Source organism: Echinops telfairi, unplaced genomic scaffold (assembly GCF_000313985.2).
Source record: "Echinops telfairi isolate 266 unplaced genomic scaffold, ASM31398v2 ScPeMD7_5592;HRSCAF=6446, whole genome shotgun sequence".
Classification (NCBI taxonomy): domain Eukaryota; kingdom Metazoa; phylum Chordata; class Mammalia; order Afrosoricida; family Tenrecidae; genus Echinops; species Echinops telfairi.
The window spans coordinates 45,658,825-45,676,847 of record NW_022109491.1 but is presented as its reverse complement, the minus strand read 5'-3'; the positions used below and the strand labels follow the sequence as shown (position 1 = coordinate 45,676,847).

The 18,023-nt window shown below is 42.9% G+C and overlaps 1 protein-coding gene across 1 annotated transcript in view; it reads right to left on the bottom strand.

Moving 5' to 3' along the window:
- The window catches only part of SLC24A3 (solute carrier family 24 member 3), a 422,380-nt gene extending 404,367 nt beyond the window's left edge, over positions 1-18,013 (bottom strand). The window contains exon 1 of the mRNA XM_045295261.1: positions 17,948-18,013. The gene's annotated coding sequence lies outside the window, so the exon portion shown is untranslated. The remainder of the gene's footprint in view (positions 1-17,947) is intronic.
- Positions 18,014-18,023: the final 10 nt, after the last annotated feature.

The following is an 18,023-nucleotide window of genomic DNA, read 5'->3' as shown; positions in this document are numbered from 1 at the left end:
CACTGACTATGAATAGAAGAAAAATTAAATCCTTGACAACTTCAATTTGTCCTCAGTTTATCACAACGTTGTCTATTGGTCCAGTTGTGAGGATTCGGGTTTTCTTTACATTGAACTATGTTCCATACTGAAGGCTGCAGTCCTTTATCTTCCACCACAAATCCAGGTCCTCCTCACTTTTAGCAATGTGATTGATCACAGATTGTGAATAAGACTCCTCCAATTCTGATGCCGTGGTCTTCAAACAGCCTGCCTTATTGAGTTATTTGCTCAGCATACAGATTGAATGTGAAAGGATGGTGAGAAATATAAACCTGACACACACCTTTCCTGATTGTAAACCATGCAGAATTCCCACATTCTGTTCATGCAACTGCTTCTTGGCCCACGTCTTGAAATAGCTTGTATTCAAACAAGCAGCCACTTAAGCGAGGAGTCAACTAAGTCCACATGGAAGAAGAACATCAGCTTGTATGATCCAAAGATGACAGTAACAAAATTCCAATATGACAAAGGGGGAAGTATCAGAGCTTTAATTGCAAGCACCCAATTTGTAGAAGGCTTTGGAGGACAGTGGGAGCCCAAAACCAGTCGGCAGAGTATTTAGTCAGACTAAGCCACTAGCAGATCTCCTCTAGCCACAGGAAAGGGTCTCAAACAGCTTTATTATCAGACAGAGATCATTGAAATTGTGATTATACTGGACTAAATTTGATAATTTGTCAGTTGACCTACTTCTTGACCCAACCTGAAATTGTTCTAGGTGCAATTATTTCTTGTTTGTTCCATGACAAAAGTTTCTTCCCTGGCCTTTTAGATACTGCTGGTGGTCTTTTCTTTACTACTCATTATTTGTATTTGTATTTTTATATTCTTTTACTTTATCTTTACTTCTTTATTTTGATTCTGTTTTTTATTGTTTCTGTTGGGTTTTCCAGTTTGTGAAGCACAGAAGGAGTAGATGCATAGAGATAATAACAATGCAGGGCTTATGGTGACCCCTTGATAAATTATAAATGATTATTGTTTTCATATTTTACAGACTGCTGTACCCCTTCACCCACATTTCTGTTGTTCATCCCCCTGGGGATGAGGGGGTATGCTTTGATCATTGTGATTGGTTCCCCCTTCATCTCCTTTCTCCCCCTCCCTTCCCCCTACCCTCCTGGTATCACTACACCTGTTTTCTGTTCCTGAGGGGTTTATCTGACCTGGATTCGGTGTGTTGTGAGCTCTTATCTGCACCAGTGTACATGCTCCAGTCTAGCCAGAACTCAAAGTAGGACTGGGGTCATGATATGGGGGGCAAGGAAACCTCAAAGAACCAGGTGGTGTTGGAGCACCAGCCATCTAACTGAGAGAAATTACTAAGAGGCAGAAGAAGGACAAGCATGATAGTAGGGCAGGAGGAAGTTAAAAGGAAACAGAGGAAAGATCTAGGAAACAAAGCTATGGATAGTGGTATAAACATGGGTGTGTACATATTTAAATATATTAATACACAAAAATAGAGGTATTGGCCTATGTACATATAGTTATATAACAATGCATTGAGGAAGTTGATGAATTTTGGGCCTCTCCTTAAGGCCTCCCTCAACGCAAGAACACTTTGCTCTAACAACATGGCATTCTGTGATGTCTCATCCCCCACCCCCACCCCCAACACAATTGCTGAAGACAAATGGGTGTATAAGCAAATATGGTGAAGAAAGCTGATGGTGTTCAGCTATTATAATATAGAGAGTCGGGGGTCTTAAAGGCTTGAAGTTAAACAAGCAGCCACTTAGCAGAGAAGCAACCATCCCACATGAAAGAAGCACACTAGCCTTGTGATCATGAGGTGTCTACAGGATCAGGTAACAGGTGTCAGAAGACCCAAAACAAAAAATCATACTGTTGAGAACAAGGGGGTCAGAACAGAGACACAAAAGTCATCTGCAGACAGTAGGACGTCCCTCACAGAAGGGTCACAAGGAAGGGGTAAGTCAACCAGGGTGCAGTATAGCACCGATGAAACACAACTCATTTTAAAAGCAATTTAACCATGAAAAATAGTGTTGTAAAGTTTATTGGGGTAATGATTATACAATTCTTCTCAATATGATTGAACTACTGAATTGTATGACATGTGGTTCATGTGCCAATAAAACTACTTTAAAATTCCATAATGGAATTTCTAATTTTGTTGCTATCATCAAGGCCATATTTTCCAACTATGTCTCATCATCTTTATTTCATAGTTGGAAGTTATGAAACTGGCATTTCAAATACCAGAAGGGTCACCTAAAATGAATAGTTTTTAGTTAAACTTCCAGTTCAAGAATAGACTACCAAAAAAAGGAATAATAGACTGTGCAATTCAGAAGAATTAGACACTGAAAATCTTATGAATAGAAGTATAATATTATCAGATCCTGAAAGCCTCTGGAATAGTAGCAAGCCATTGTCAGTCATAGGACAAGATGATGAGTCAAGTTGTTAGGAACTCAATGCATGACTGAGGAAGAGCTGCCTTCTCAAATTAGAGTTGGCCATAATTGTGTGGATGGAGGATGGCCTTTGGGACCTTCGTTTGCACAACTCAAAATGAAAACAAAGGTCAAAATGGATGCCAGAAGAGACTCTGAAACTTGCTCTTAATCACAGAGTAACTAAGGCAAATAGAAGAAATGATGAAGTAAAAGAGCTGAACAGAAAATCTCAAAGGACAGCTCAAAAAGACAAAGTAAAAAATTATAATGAAATGTGCAAGACCTAGAGTTTAAAAACCAAAAACATGGTCAAGATATCTTAGAATGAAAGAACTGAAGAAAAACTTCAAGCCTCAAGTTTCAATACTGAAAGATTCTGTGGGCAAAATATTAAAAGATGCCATGCATCAAAAGAAGATGGAAAGAATATACAGCATCACTATACCAAAAAGGACTTGTCAACATTCAACCATTTCAAGAAGTAGCTTATAATCCAGAACCAAAGATCCTGAAGGAAGAGGTTCAACCAGCACTTAGGCATTAGTGAAGAACTAGGCTCCAGGAGTTGATGGAATATCAATTAAAATGTTTCAACAAGGGCATTGGAGGCACTCGTCTTCGCCAAGAAATGTGGAAGACAGCTTCATAGCCAACTGACTGGAAGAGATCCAAATTTGTACCCATTTTTTAAAATGGTGACCCAAAAGAATGCTCAACTCTTAGAATAATATCTTCACATGCAAGTAAAATTTTGCTGAAGGTCATTCAACAATGGTTGTTGCAGTACACTGACATGGATCTCCAGAAATTCAGGCCAGATTCATAAGAGGATGTGGGGCAAGTGATATCACTGCTGCTGTCAAGTGATCTTCGATAAAAGCAGAGAATACCAAAGAGATGTTTACGTGTGTTTTATTGACGATGCAAAGTCATTTGACTATGTGGATCATAACAAACTGTGAATAACCCAGAAAAGAATGAGGATTCCAAGACACTTAATTGTGCTCATGTAGACTTGTATATACACCAAGAGGCAGTTGTATAAACAGAACAAGGGAATACTGTATGGTTTAAAATCAGGAAAGGCATGCATCGGGGCTTTATCCTGTCCCCCTACGTATTCAATTCATATGCTGAGCAAATTGTCAGAAAAATGGGCTATATAAAAAAGAACACAGCGTCAGGTTTGGAGAAGGACTTATTAACAACCTTGCTTGCTGAAAATAATGAGGACTAAAGCACCTGCTTAAGAAATCAAAGATTACAGCTTTCGGTAGGGATTACAACTCAATGTAAATAAAACTTAAATCCTCACAATTGGACTGATAAGTAACATCATGGTAAATGGAGAAAGATTTAATTTGTCAAGGATTTTATCTTGCTTAGATCCACAATCAATGCCCATGGAACCAGCAGTCAAGCGATCAAAGGACACATTGCATTTGGCAAATCTGCTGCACAAGACCTCTGTAAAGAGTTTAAGCTCAATATTAATTTGGGCATTAAGATGTGCCTGACCAAGCCATGATGGGAACCCTGGGGTGTAGTGGTTACACACTGGACTGCAATCTACCCGGTTAGTAGTTGGAAACTACCAGCTGCTCTGAGGGAGAAAGATGGGGTGCACTATTCCCGCAAACAGTTACAGTTTAAGACATTCCACATGGCAGGTCTGCCTTATTCCATAGGGCTGCTATGAGTCAGCATTGACTCGACGGCAGTGAGTGTGACCGAGTGTGGTAGTTTCCATTACATTGTATGCATGTGAAGCTTGGACATTAAAGAAGAAAGACTGAAGAACAATGCATCTGAATTATGGTGTGGGGAAGAATCATGAAAGTGCCGTGGACTGCAAGAAGAATAAACTTAGAGGAAGTACAGCCAGAATGGCAAGATTTCACCTCACATGCTTAAGACACGTCGTCAGGAGAGACCAGTCTCTATTAAAGGACATCATCCTAGGAGCAAAACAAAGGAAGATCTTTGACAAGATGGATTGACACAGTGGCTGCAACAATGTGCTCAGACATAACAATTGTGAGGATGGCGCAGGACCAGGCAGGGATTTCTTGCTGTTGTACATAGAGTCGGTACAAGTCAGGACCAACTGATGGAAGGCACCAAATAGCAAAACTCTGTTTCCAACATTTACATTCCAATCACCAATAATTATCAAGTCATCTTTTTTAAAAATTCATCTTGATTGTATGTTTGATCAATTTCAGATTGAAGAACTTAATAGAATTCTTTGTTTCACGACTAGCTTTAGTAGTTGATGGATAAATTTGAATAATAGTTGTATTAACTCGGTTTCCTTGGTGTGTATAAATATTAACCTATCACAGACAGCCTTGGACTTCAAAATAGATCTTGAAATATTCTTGTTGTCGATAAATGGGATACATTTCCTCATAAAGTTTTCAGTCCTGGGACAGGAAACAAAATTACTGTCTGATTCAAACCGGCCGGTACAAGTCCATTTCAGCTCCCTAACTCTTGGGCTGACGACCTTCATGTGCTCCGTTTCAATTTTGATGGCTTCAAATTTTCTGAGATTCATGCCTCCCACATTCCACAGTCTGATCATTAGCGATGTTCTCAGCTGTTTCTTCTCATTTTCAGTTCAGTTCAGTTTCATCATCAGCAAGTATAGGTTCCCCAGTGCTTTACTCCATCCACATCCTGACAATGAGCTATACTTTGAAGAGACAGCTCTTCCCCTGTCCTACTTTGAGTGCCTTCCCAGATATAAGGACTATATCTGACAGGTTCTACTGCTATTCATAGTTTTCAGTAGCTAATCCCTCAGAAGTGGACAGCCTATGTCTTCTTCATAGTTTGTTCTTAGTCTCTAACCTCTAGTGAAACCTAGTCACCTTGGATGACCTTGCTGGTATTTAAAACACTGGTGGCATAGCTTCCAGCATCAAGAAAACATGCAAGTCACCATACTGTGGGGCAAACTGACAAACGGAGGGTAGGGCAAAGGGCTGGTAAATCCACAAGACTTGACTTGATCTTAGCCAAAAGGCCAAGAAGCGATAAAGCCAAAGAATCACACAGTGATAGGCATCTCCCCTCATGGTCAAAGGAGGGATGAGGAAAGAAAATCAGGCAACCCAGCAAGACCTGTAACCCTAAGAGGAAGTTTGGATAATGTTCTCCAAGCATGAAAAATTATGCTTCAATGATTTAAACTCAAACAAAATCTGCCCCACTTGAATCCTTATACTTCAAATTCTAAAATCCTACAGTATAACACCATAATTGAAGGCATGTAAGCAAAAATGTGAACCAAGCTCTAGAGAAACAAAAGGCAAGATTACACCAGAAAAAAATACTCGAGTCCATTCCTGAGAACATCAACACTTGTTAACCAAATTCAGAAGTAATTTCTGACCTCAACATACCTGTTTCCTTATTATAAAGATCTTATACAATTACCCTCGGCTTCCACCACTCCCACCCCCACCCCCAAAATCTCCTTGAAGACAAATAAAGTTGCCAAAATCCTGCTCTATCAGCCAACTTCCACTAGGCCTCAGAATTCTCAGTAAATAGCTTGTTTTGCAATTTTGCAATTTTTTTGGCTTTGCAAATCCTCCAGGGTAAAAAAAATAAAAATCCTTCCACCGAATGGGAAGCTTGCAAATGAAGGGAATCATTGAGAAAAATCTGCATTGATGAGCAGCTAAGAAAGCCAAGAGGAAAGAGGCAAATCTATGTATGTGTAAACGGAAAATAGAAAAGGTTGAAAAAAATCAATGTGTTTCTAAAATATTGCTTCCATGAAAGCAGCCTTCTGCTATGCCTTTACACCCTGGTTGACTGGGAAAGGTGGTGTGATTTCCCATCTTTCATGTGAGGCCTCACCAGCCAAGGCTGGGAAATGAACGAGCACACAGGCTCAAACTCCGTCTACTCAGTGATGCCAGAAAAGTCACTTCACCTTTCTACAACTCAGTGTCCTCCCATGGAAACTGTGTGGGAGACAGGAATACAAAACATGAAAATAAAACGTATGCTAGTAAAACTGAAATGGACTTGGGGTTTTTAGTGACAAACAAGTTCATCTTAAACAAACAAAAACAATGTAAGCTAGCTAATCAAGGGCTGATTTCTCGGAATTAGAATGCCAAGCCTTTCTTCAAAACACCTTTAATTAATCTCAAATCTTCCATCTTTCCCTTAGTCGAGAGTACATTCACTGTTTACCCGAGCCAGGGTCTCCAGGTGCTGGTGAGTGGGCTTCCATGTGGGAGGCCAGTGCATCTCATGTGTAGCCATCACTCACCTACCAGGGGAGGTTGGTGTGTTACTATACTGGTATACAGGTTGCAGTGGAACTTCTAGACTAACACGGATCAGGAGGAACGGTCTAACCATCTCCTGAAAATCTGCCAATGAAAATCCACAGTCAGTCGTGGGGATGAGAGAGCAACAGGCATAGAGATCTTGCAGAATCGGCAGTGTTCCATTCTATGTGCATAGGGTTGCCATGAATTGGGGGCCAACTCAACGGCAGTGAAAAAACGACATAGTTTGAACATAGGTACAGTAACTAAGAAATTCTTTACAAGTGTAATGTAAGCACCAACTAAGGGCTAGATGACTGTAGAAAGATAGCAGTGTCCATAACCTCCTGAGCTCTTTCTCTAACGAAGAAGGAAATCACCACCAAATACATAAATACGTAACGATCATCTATGATAATGCTATAAAAGAAAAGTGTATTCCATGAGTAAAATGACTTGGCTTTGTCAGAAGTGGGATTAACAAGTGAGGGAAAGAGCAAATTTAAACATATAAGAACTCTGGAAGGGCAGAAGCTGTCCTGCCCTTCTAAGGAATTGATAAAGGCCAGAGGGGCTATAGCAAGAGGAGGAATGGAAAGAAGATAAAGAGACATGGCAGAGAATCCTGTAAGGCTGGCCCGTGTGTCACATAAAGGAGTGTGGTCATGATCTTGGAGGATGGGAAGTTGCAAATGTAAAGACGAGACCTCAGATGCTGTTACGGCACATTGGCCCCGTATGGGTCAAAGTAGAACAGAGCTCAGAGGCTTTCCGATGACTGATCTCACTTTCGTGGATCAATGTGATCAAGGTTTTTCCAACTCATGCAGCTACCAGCCCCCAAACTCAAAGAAGCAAGAGGGAGAAGAGCAAAGCATAGTGAAGTATAGCAGAGGCCGGTCGTGCAACATGATAAAGGAAGTCACAGGGTGGCCTCACTGTGTGACGATGCAAAGCAGTCAGTTGTCTCAGGGGGATAATGCAATGCGGCCCGTCCAGGCAGTGTGGTATAGGAATGTGATGTAAATGACGAGTGGTGTGGCCTGGCAGTGGGGCATAGTAGAGCTCTGTGACAATATAAGACGGCCAGATCTGGTAGGGGACTGGTCCAGGAGAGGGTAGAGAAGAGTGGCAGACCAGACCTCCAAAGCATCTTCTTCTATGTGGCTGTACGCCTCCGAGAAGACATCACCAGGCTACAATCTGATAGGCTAGACCCCCACCCATGTTGTCTTGCCACATTGGTACAAAACAACTATTGACAGTTCCCTCTTTGTCAACTTGGCACTAGTACACAACTCTTGAATCATACATAATCTCCAAACAGAGACAACCATAAAATTATTCTTGCGCCTAACATCATAGGGCTAACACATGTTTAAAACAAAAGAACTACTAACCTTATTTATATCTTTTCTTTTATAAATGAACAAGACAAAAAATATGTCGTGCATATCTATAAAGAGGAAACACAATGACAGACCTAATCATTGCAACTGATCATGTGGCAATAACTGAAACTTGGCAGTGCTTTTCTCCACTGCCCTTTGTCCTTAGCCAGCACCTCAGCTGGTAGTGGTTCCCTGCCTGGTGGAATGACCCAGACCATCATTCCTGACAGGTCTGGGATGTTAGAATTGGGCTAGAAATGTCATGCCATAATTAGGTGGCTGTACTTTATCATTTACAGTTATCACAGTGTAGGATAGTAGTAGGAGACAACCTAAGGAATCTCCTGGATTTCATACATATGACACTGTACTATTATGTAACAACAATCCAATTTCCCCAATGATAATCAGAATCAATCACACCACTCAGTACAGAACCCTTCTTTACCTGTTGGTCCAAAGACATGAAGAGCCCAAAATGTGCAGGAGGCATTAACTGACAGCTCAATGGAATTGGTGCTGCATTTCCAGGTGGGAGTATTTCTCCCTTGGGAACTATGACCTACAGACATGAAGAGCATGGGGCTACCAGGCGGGAGAGGAAGCAAAAATGTTGCAAGTGGGTCACTAGGAGTGAGGGGTGCCACCCCCGTATCCACCTGGATCCATGAATCCTGGCTATTGGAGACACTGCACTATATATTGGATGCTGGTATGGGACATATACAGCCTCCTGGGGAACATTGCCACAACCCTACAAAGTGTTACCACCTAACTGGCACTGTAATTATGTCTTTAGAAGCCATCCCACTACTCTATCAAACTGGGTATTTCAGGATGAGAAAGAGCATGTATTACCCAGTGGGTTCCATGAGCATGGACCCATTGTCACACTTCATTTGCTGTGAAATGAGTTCCTTAATCTGAAGCAATGCTATGTAGGATACCATGCCAGTGGATGAGACACTCTGTAATTCCACAAATGGTAGTTTTGGCAGAAGCAGTGCATTCAGGGTAGGCAAATCCATATCCAAAGTATCTGTTCCAGTAAAAACAAAATGCTGACCTTTCCATGATGAAAACGGTCTTATGTGATCAACCTGCCACAAGGTTGCCAGTTGATCTCTCCCAAGGAATAGCCCTATATCTTGGGACTCAGTGTTGGTCTCAGGTGCTGGCAATGAAGCACTCAGCAGTGGCAGTAACCCAGCCAACCATGGTTAGTGAAAGTTCACTATGAACTTCCATCCCTGACACCATGCCTGCTTTGTTCCTGTGCCCATTGGGCAATGGCAGGAGTGGCTGGCGAGAGATGATGACTAGTTTCAACAGAATGTGCCATCTTATCTACTTATTAAAATTCTCCTTTTCAGGGGTAGCCCTTTGGTAAGCATTCACAAAAAACACATATATATTCACTTTTTTTTATCCATTCAGAGAGCTCTAGCTTCTTCCCCATACCTCCTTGTCACCAATTTTCAAATTTTGCACCTTTCAAGTCCCTAACCATCCACCCAAACGATTGGCTACAGGCCATGAATCAATATACAGATGCACAAGTGGCCATTTCTCCTTCCAGGCAAACTGAACAATCAGGTGTACTCTTCAAAGTTCTGCCTATTGGGATGATTTCCTTTTACTATTGTCTTTCAGAGAGGTACCAGACAGAGCTGGCATGCTGCTGCTCTCCGCTTTCTAGTGGTACCTGCATATAATGCAGAATCCTCAGTGGATCACCAAGCATGAGTTTTCTGTTCCTCAGTCAACTGATCATAGGGAAATTCACATGAGGCCACAGGTTCATACTGGAAGAAAGCTGGTATTGTCACAAGAGTTGAGTCACCTCTTCATGAAGCTTACTTGTACTTGCAGTCTGCTACAGCCTGGCCTAGTATATACCACTTCCATTTAATGATAGAGTGCTGCTGTGCACGTTCAAGTTTATGGCCCTGTGGGTCTGACAACATCCAGTTCACATTGGGAATCTCAGGTCTCAAGGTGACGTGCTGGTAGTGAAGCGTTCAATCTCTACTAAGACCTAATAACAGATCAAAAGCTGTTTTCAAAAGGGAAGTAGTTTTCTGCAGAAGGTGGTAGAACTCTATCCAAAAACCCAAGTGTGGGAGCTGTGATTCACCAATGGGGGCCTGCCCAGTTCTCCAAACTGCATCTCTATTTCCCCTGACACCTCAAGCATCACTGGGTCAGTTGGATCATGCTATGCAAGTGGCTGAGCAGCTGCAGTGCGGTCGGAGCCTGCTGCAGAGCTCTATTGTTCTGGGTCCCACTCCACGTTGGAAGTTTTCACGTCACTTCATAAACAGGCCTGAGTAGCACTCCCAGATCAGGGATATGCTGCATCCAAAATCCATAAAGACCCACGAGGCACAGTACTTCCCTTTTAGTTATGGGAGAGGCTAGAGCAATAACTTATACACTTTAATAGGAATATCTCCACCCACCCCATACCATTAGTCCCCTAGAAATGTCACTGAGCTGAAAAGTGCTTGAATTTTTGTCACTTTAGAAAAATGTCACACCAATGGATCTAAAAAAGTCATTGATACGTCTTCCTTACTGGGCCCAATCAGCATAACATCATCAGTGTAATAGACCAATGTGACTTACTGTGATAGGGAAAGGCAATCAATGTCCCTGCAGGCTAACTTATCCCTGCAGGCTAACTTATAGCTAGGACTGAGGAACTGATGACCCCCATGGAAGAGTTGTATAAGTGTATTGCTGCTCCTGTCAGCTGAAGGCAAACAGCTTCTGGTGGTCCTCTGAAACCAAAACTGATTTTAATAAAGACATTGGCTGGATTCATAGCCGAATACCAAGTACCAGGAGAAGTATTAATTTGCAGAAGCAATGAAACCTCATCTAGAACAAACACCTTCAATCAGAGGTACCACACAGTTAAATTCACAGTAGCTCACCGTCTTTCTCCCACCGTCATTCTTTGAGATGCACAAGCCCGTTTTTGCACAGGCCAAGTAGGTGAATTGAATGGGGGTGTGGTGGAAATCGCGACCTATTCAAGCCCTTGATGGTTAACGTAATCTCTGCAATCACTCCAAAAACAACTCACTGCCATCACGGTAATGCCAACTCATAGTGACCCTTTAGGATAGGGTAGAACTGCCCCTGTGGGCTTTTGAGACTTTAAGTCTTTATGGGAGTAGAACTGCTTTGGGTTAACCATTTTCCTAGGCAAAGCCAGTTCTAATAGTATCCATTTGGCCTTCCCTACCACAAGAACACTTTCTCCATATTTAAGAGATCAAATAAGGGGTTCCACCAGTTGCTGAGAATACCTATTCAAATTATTTACTCTGGAACTGGGAAATGACAACAGGATGGCTCAGAGACCCACTGGACCCACTGAGATGAGCCTGACCTAAAATTCCATTAATAAACTTACTCAATATGCGCCCGCTCTGACTTGTGTGTCTTTCAACATTTGGGGCCTCCTGGAATTAGTGTCAATTCTGAGCCAGCGTCCAGTAATCCCAGAAAAGTCTGATTATGTCCTTCTCCAATGAACAATCACGCTTGTAAAAGGCTGCATATCCCTTTGGGGAAGGCTGGAAGCAAGATTAACAGTACAAACCCTTGGGAATGTAGCAGGGTCCTTCCTCAAAGGGACCTGACCTCCCCTTCATTCAAAGGGCTGTGGATCTGCAAACTGGTTCAAGTCTGGGAATTGATTAAGGAGTCATGACTATTCTAGTGACTTGAGATGAATTACTGCTCACCTGATCTAGAATTCTTCCACTTGCATAGACCAAGTAAATATTTAGTAGGTTTCCCATCTATTTCACTTCTAGCAACACTTTGCCTAAGTAACCAATGCCATAAATCTACATTAGTCAGCTTACTCTGATTATCATTTACACCCTGCTGTCCATTATGATAACCACACCTACTTCATCCCTGTTGATTAAGTGCTGCCACTTCCCCCTATCACCATAGGCCCGATCACCTCCATTGTAGCCAAGTCTTTTTTTTGTTTTTGTTTTTTTTGCTCTTCTTGTTCCAGGCAGAGGAGGGGATATAGACAATGTCAATAAATTTAGGGCAATCCCGACTGTCAAATCTGGTGTACATAAAATAGCCATCACAAGAGTCTTCAGAGACGCTGGGCCTCCTTCACAAATTTGTTCCTTCTGGTTCTGGTAAAAGGTGTGTCCTCAGGGCGCTCCATTTGTGGGTCTAGAGGATTATTCTGATAAATCCATTCTAACATACCAATTTCCTAAAGTCTTTGGATACCTTTGTCTGCATGGTACAAGTAGTTCAGGTACTCCAATTGGCTTAATGTAGGTAACTCTTAGGCCTGCGGTACTCAACTTGTGGGTTGCCACCCCTTTGGGGATTGAATGACCTTTTCACAGGGCCATTCAAATAAGAAACACCTATTTCTGATGGTCTAAGAACCGACACACCGCTCCTCTCTCCATCTCCAGGCGGGTCCGCCCACATGCAGATACGCCCATATACGAGTACCTGGTGTGAAGACTGTCACCCAGGCTACACCAGGCTTCAAGACAAAATTTCATTTATTTGTCATTAGAAATACATATTTCACAATATATAATTACATATTGTTTTTGTGATTAATCACTATGCTTTAATTATGTTCAATTTGTAACAATGAAAATACATCCTGCATATCAGATATTTCCATTGCGATACACAACAGTAGCAAAATGACAGTTATGAAGTAGCAGCGAAAACAATTTTATGGTTGGGGATCACCACATGAGGAATTGTGTTGAAGAGTCCCAGCATTAGGAAGGTTGGGACCCACTGTCTTAGTCCATGCTTCACTACAACAACCAAGTAACTACTAGATCCTCTCTTAACCTTTTAACCTGAAACACTGGATGTAGAAGCTGTGCATAATGGGCTCATATCAATAACCTAGACTGATCATCAAGCCTTATGTTCTTTGCACCAGTGTTACACAGCCTTGGTCATTCACACGCGTATTCCCCAGGTTTCCATCTGTACATATTGGGAGACTCCAGCCGTTCTTACTGACTACAGCACACTTCTTCCTGCATCCTCCTCTGTGCCTCACGTTTCGGAACTCTGAGCCTTAATTCTAGTTATAGGCCTAGAATAAATGAAAGCGTGATGACAGTGTTCCCTGGGGGCTCTCAGCGACATCTTATAAGAAAGCTTCCCGGGCAGTTTTCCAGATGCAGCCCCACATAGCATCTCAGCACGCACGCTCGCGCCAGTCTGCTCAAGTAGGGTTGTTGTACTGAGAATGGATTCGTCTCCTCAGGTGGGAGGGGTGGAACTGTTGACTGGGGAGGCTCAATAGACTACAGGGCCTCAATATCCCTATCTTCCTGATCATCAGCCCATATAACCCCGTCTCGTGTTTCAGGGTCCCATTTCTTTCTAATTAACGGCCTTACTTTCATATCAGACACTGTTCTAGACTTACAACTCAGCTGGTACTGTCGTCAGCTACTCGTATGATAAGACTATGCACTGGGTTTTCAGCAGTATCAGCTGTTGTTAAGGAGAGAGGGCTTTCCTTTGTAACACAAGCAGAAGCTCTTGGGTCTTTTATGCGGCACCTGAGACCTGCTTCTGAAGTTCAGGGCCCATCCTTTCCTTTACCACATCTCCTATTGTAAGGAGTACCAGCCACTCAGCATGCCTACACTTCTCATCCTCGCAAAATTGCTGGAAAATATCAAGCGCGCAATCACCTAGACCCTCCATCTGGTGACATTTCAGATATTACCTTGGCCCCTCATGACACGCATGGATGAGCACTCTGTTTACTACTACTTGCAGGGACAGAGGCAACATTCTCAATTCCTTAGGCCTAATCAAACTGGAGAACCAATTTTAAAAGCTCAGATTTACGATTTTGTTTCTCTATAACCACTCCCGGTACCAAGGGTATCAGGTTGGGTTCTCTAGAGAAGCAAAAGCAAGACATTCATGAATGAGTATAAGTGGAGACATATAGATTGTGAAGGAGAATGACAACAGGAAAATAGCCCACAGCGCTGCAGAGCAGTTCAAGCCGACTCACTTTCATGGGCCAGTCAATGTACTGAAGGTCATCCAACTCCTGCGGTTACCAGGCCCAAGGGCCAAAGAAGTAGAAGGCTGGAGGGTGAGGCATGGCCAGTAGAGCAGTGGGTGAAGTAATCACAGTAGGACCTCATGGTGCGGAAATGTGAGGTGGCCGGCCGACACACAGCGTGACGATGTGTAACGCAGCTGTCCCGGCAGTGTAGCCTGGCAATGCGAGGTGGCCGACAGGTGGTGCAGGGTGGCAACGTGAGGCAGTGGGACATAAACAAGCCAGATCAGGCAGCACAGCAGTCAAGGCAGGAAGGGAAGAGAAAAAGCCATGGCGAGGCGTCCACAGTGTCTTCTTACATCTAGGTCACACCCCCAAGGAGATGTTCCCATGCCGCAACCTGATTGATAAGCAAGACACCACCCACAATCTTCTGTTGCGCCATGTTGACAAAAAACAAACAAACCTTCCATCACAGTTGGTATGAGTCAGAATTGATTCCAATGGGGTGGGTTTGGTTCGGGGTCCCCTCTTTAGGGAAGCTGACTGCTGCATTATCTTTCTCCTGAGGAGCAGCTGGTGGATTCAAACTGCCCACCTTCTAGAAGCACCAAGCACTGATCCACTGCATCACTGAGGCTTCTGACTACGTGTAAGTGTATGCATATCTGCTCCTTTTCTTCTCTTCCTCACCATTCACCTCCCTGAGGCCTTCCTAACAGGAATGTCCAGCACTCCTCCTGAGTGAAGGCCCCTGGGCTTTTTCTGGAGAAAGATGACCAGATTCTTCACTTCAGAGAAATGTTAGACACTTTTAAAACATTCGAAATATATCAAAGCAATCCATTCTTGTGAAAATAAAAGCTTTGTTTAAAAGCCTAACACCATATGGAAATTGGTTTTGAAAACACATTAAAACGAGCTTTCACTGGCAACAACTAAATAGAGCACCCGGGGCTCTTCTTCCTATTCTAACTGCCAAAGGTCCAAGCAGCTACAAGGATTTGCCACTTACATACGCAATGCATATAATGAACTTAGTGTTGTGCCAGGAAGCTAATAATTCACCAAATTTTAGTTGCCACGATTGCTTTTGTTTTTGTTAGAGTCAATACCTTTCTTCATTCCAGCACTAATACTTACTGACCTAAATTAAATAATCCTCTTGTCCCATTTCAGCAAAAAATAATCTGTATTGCGTTTGGTTAAATGTTACCCAAAAAAGGATCTCAGTCACCATATGATTATATATGTAAATGTTATATAACATATTATAATATCACTGCCACATATCTGTATTTTTGCTTGGTAAAAAAAAATGCCCTTTAAAAAAGAGGGGGGGAAAAAGCTGAGCCTAAGACGTTACATTTAATTTACAGCCGTCCCTAAAAAGCTATGGCTTTCTGAGTGCAAAATTAAAAAGACTGTCTTGTTTTCCCTGAGGGCTCCCCTATGTGAGTATATAAATACTACAACACCACACCAAGATGGTGGCAAGAATTCCAGGGAACAAAGGTGGGAGCAGAGAGCCAGCTTGCTTTGGTTCGGTCTATCCTCTAGTCCTCAATGGTTGTGAAACCTAAAGCAGTCAGCCTCTGTGAGTCAGTACCCTTAAAGCAAGGTTAATTTTCAGACTGTGTATCTATAGTCAACAGAGTGGGCCACAAGTTTCCAGAGTAAATGTTTAAGTATGCTGAATTACAATTTCCCCAATCAAGAACATAGCTCTCTGATCCACGTGCTTTAATTAATACGCTATCATTATTTAGAAAAATCTATACCTTGCTGTAAAATATTGCTGTACGTTAAGGTGCTGATATCATCAATATCTACTGGAAGAAGGGTGATCAGAAACCGAATTGCAACTAGCATGGCAACGGGGGAAAAATGAATAGAGGCTGGTCTGTAACCTCTTTAACATTGTTGGCTTTTCACTATTAGATGTTTTAGTTCCTCAGATTGAAGTCTTTCTTCTTAAATCCTGTATCTGTGGTAGTGAAGGGAAGGAGGAGAGATGACTATAAATAAATGAATGGTGGGACGGAGAAAGGAAGTAAGGTAAGGGATAGGGAAAAGGCTCTACTCTAAAACTACATCTGAGTCTATGGTTCCTGAACATAATGTCCCTGCTGGGAAAATCAATCTAGTCACCAGGAATCAAGTCTACAGAGCGCCCGCTCATCACTACCCCAGCACACCACCTTTCCCAGATGCCAGACATTTATTAGCTTAAATGCACAGGTCCCATTTTCCATCCTGAGAAAATGTCTTTAGGTCCTAGAAAGTGGTGGAAACTCAGAGAGCCCCAACATACAAGAAAAATGGCTAGGATACAAACGGCATAGAAGAACCCTTTCTATAGTGACATGAACCAGAAACTAGCTTTTCACTCATAACATTTGGGAAGATTAAAAGGGAATTAATGAAAACCCTCTTAATGAGAATTAGCCAACAGAGAAATGAGTAATAAGTCTGCATCTGCCCTTGGAAAGCTTCCTGCCTCCTCTCCTGGCACAGTCCCATAAGTGATACTGGCTACAAACCCAGGTACTCTGGGATCCAGAAGTAATGGAGAATGTAGTAGGGTTCTAACTGCTTCACTGGAGACCAAGCAGACTCTCTTGTATTACCATATAAGATGAAGTCTACCCAGAGGTCTGCAGAAGAATGAAGCACAAGACCAGCCAATTTGCAGGACATCCCTCTCTTAATTGATGAGACCTTTAAAAATATTTATGATCACTATCCAAACGTCTTTATTGTGCACTTCAAAACACATTTTCCATTAGAGCTACACATGATCTTAGCACCACAGCACATATTTGTAACCACTTTTTCTCACGACCATGTATATGGCTGTTTTCTCATAAACTGTGTCACTTTATTGACCAGATTATAAAACAGTTTTATAACATTTACTCTTCCAAGACTTTACTTAGTTTTTAGACAGCTACACCCCAGGGTCCAAACAAGTTTCCAGTGACAATGTTTCTGAACACATTTTTTCCACAAGGTTTAATTCAGCTCAAGAAAGGCCAAGGGCAAAGACAAAAGCCACGGAAAGGGTAGCTAGCTCACAAGGGAATGACTGAGAATTGGGCAGTGCAGTTTGAAGTATTTGTTCCTGAACTACATACAAGTCTACAAATGGGCCCTTCCATTAAGAAATCCGGTTCTTCCCAGGGAATTTAAGGGATCCAGCGTATTCTTGAACCCTACCTGGATGCAGACACTCTTTTTCTATCCCAACTTCCCACTCTCTGTTCTGGAAAGCCAAGTATGGCGGATTCTACCTGGTTCATCACACCTGTTTTACATTGAAAACCTATGGAGAACCATGTGTCAACCCTGCCTCCCTTCGACGTGCCAAACATTGTACGGGTGGTTTACCTGCACAGGTACTGAATCTTACAAAGACAACTTTATCACTGGCCTTTGCTGGCCTCGTTTAAGGTCATAATCCCATTCCCTGCGGGTGACCACCATTCCCTACAGTTGTTAAGGGGGCGCAGGGCACCCTGTCTGAGGGCAGCTAAGCGCCCCAGAGGGCTGGACCCTTAGGCTCCGCAGTCCTGGCTTTCAGGGGATCCTCCTCCCGGCTCCTCCGCGGGCTCAACCAGCAGCCCCGAAGGCATGGCACAGCCAGGCCGCCGGCACCGGCCAAGCGCCCAGGCTAGGGGGCCCCCACCCCCACCCCACCCCCGGGAGGCCCGAGCCGCAGCGCCCACTCACCCTTCTGCTCCCGCAGCCTCGACAGCGACCAGAGCAGCAGCGCCACCGAGGCCAGCCAAGCGAGCTGGCTCAGCAG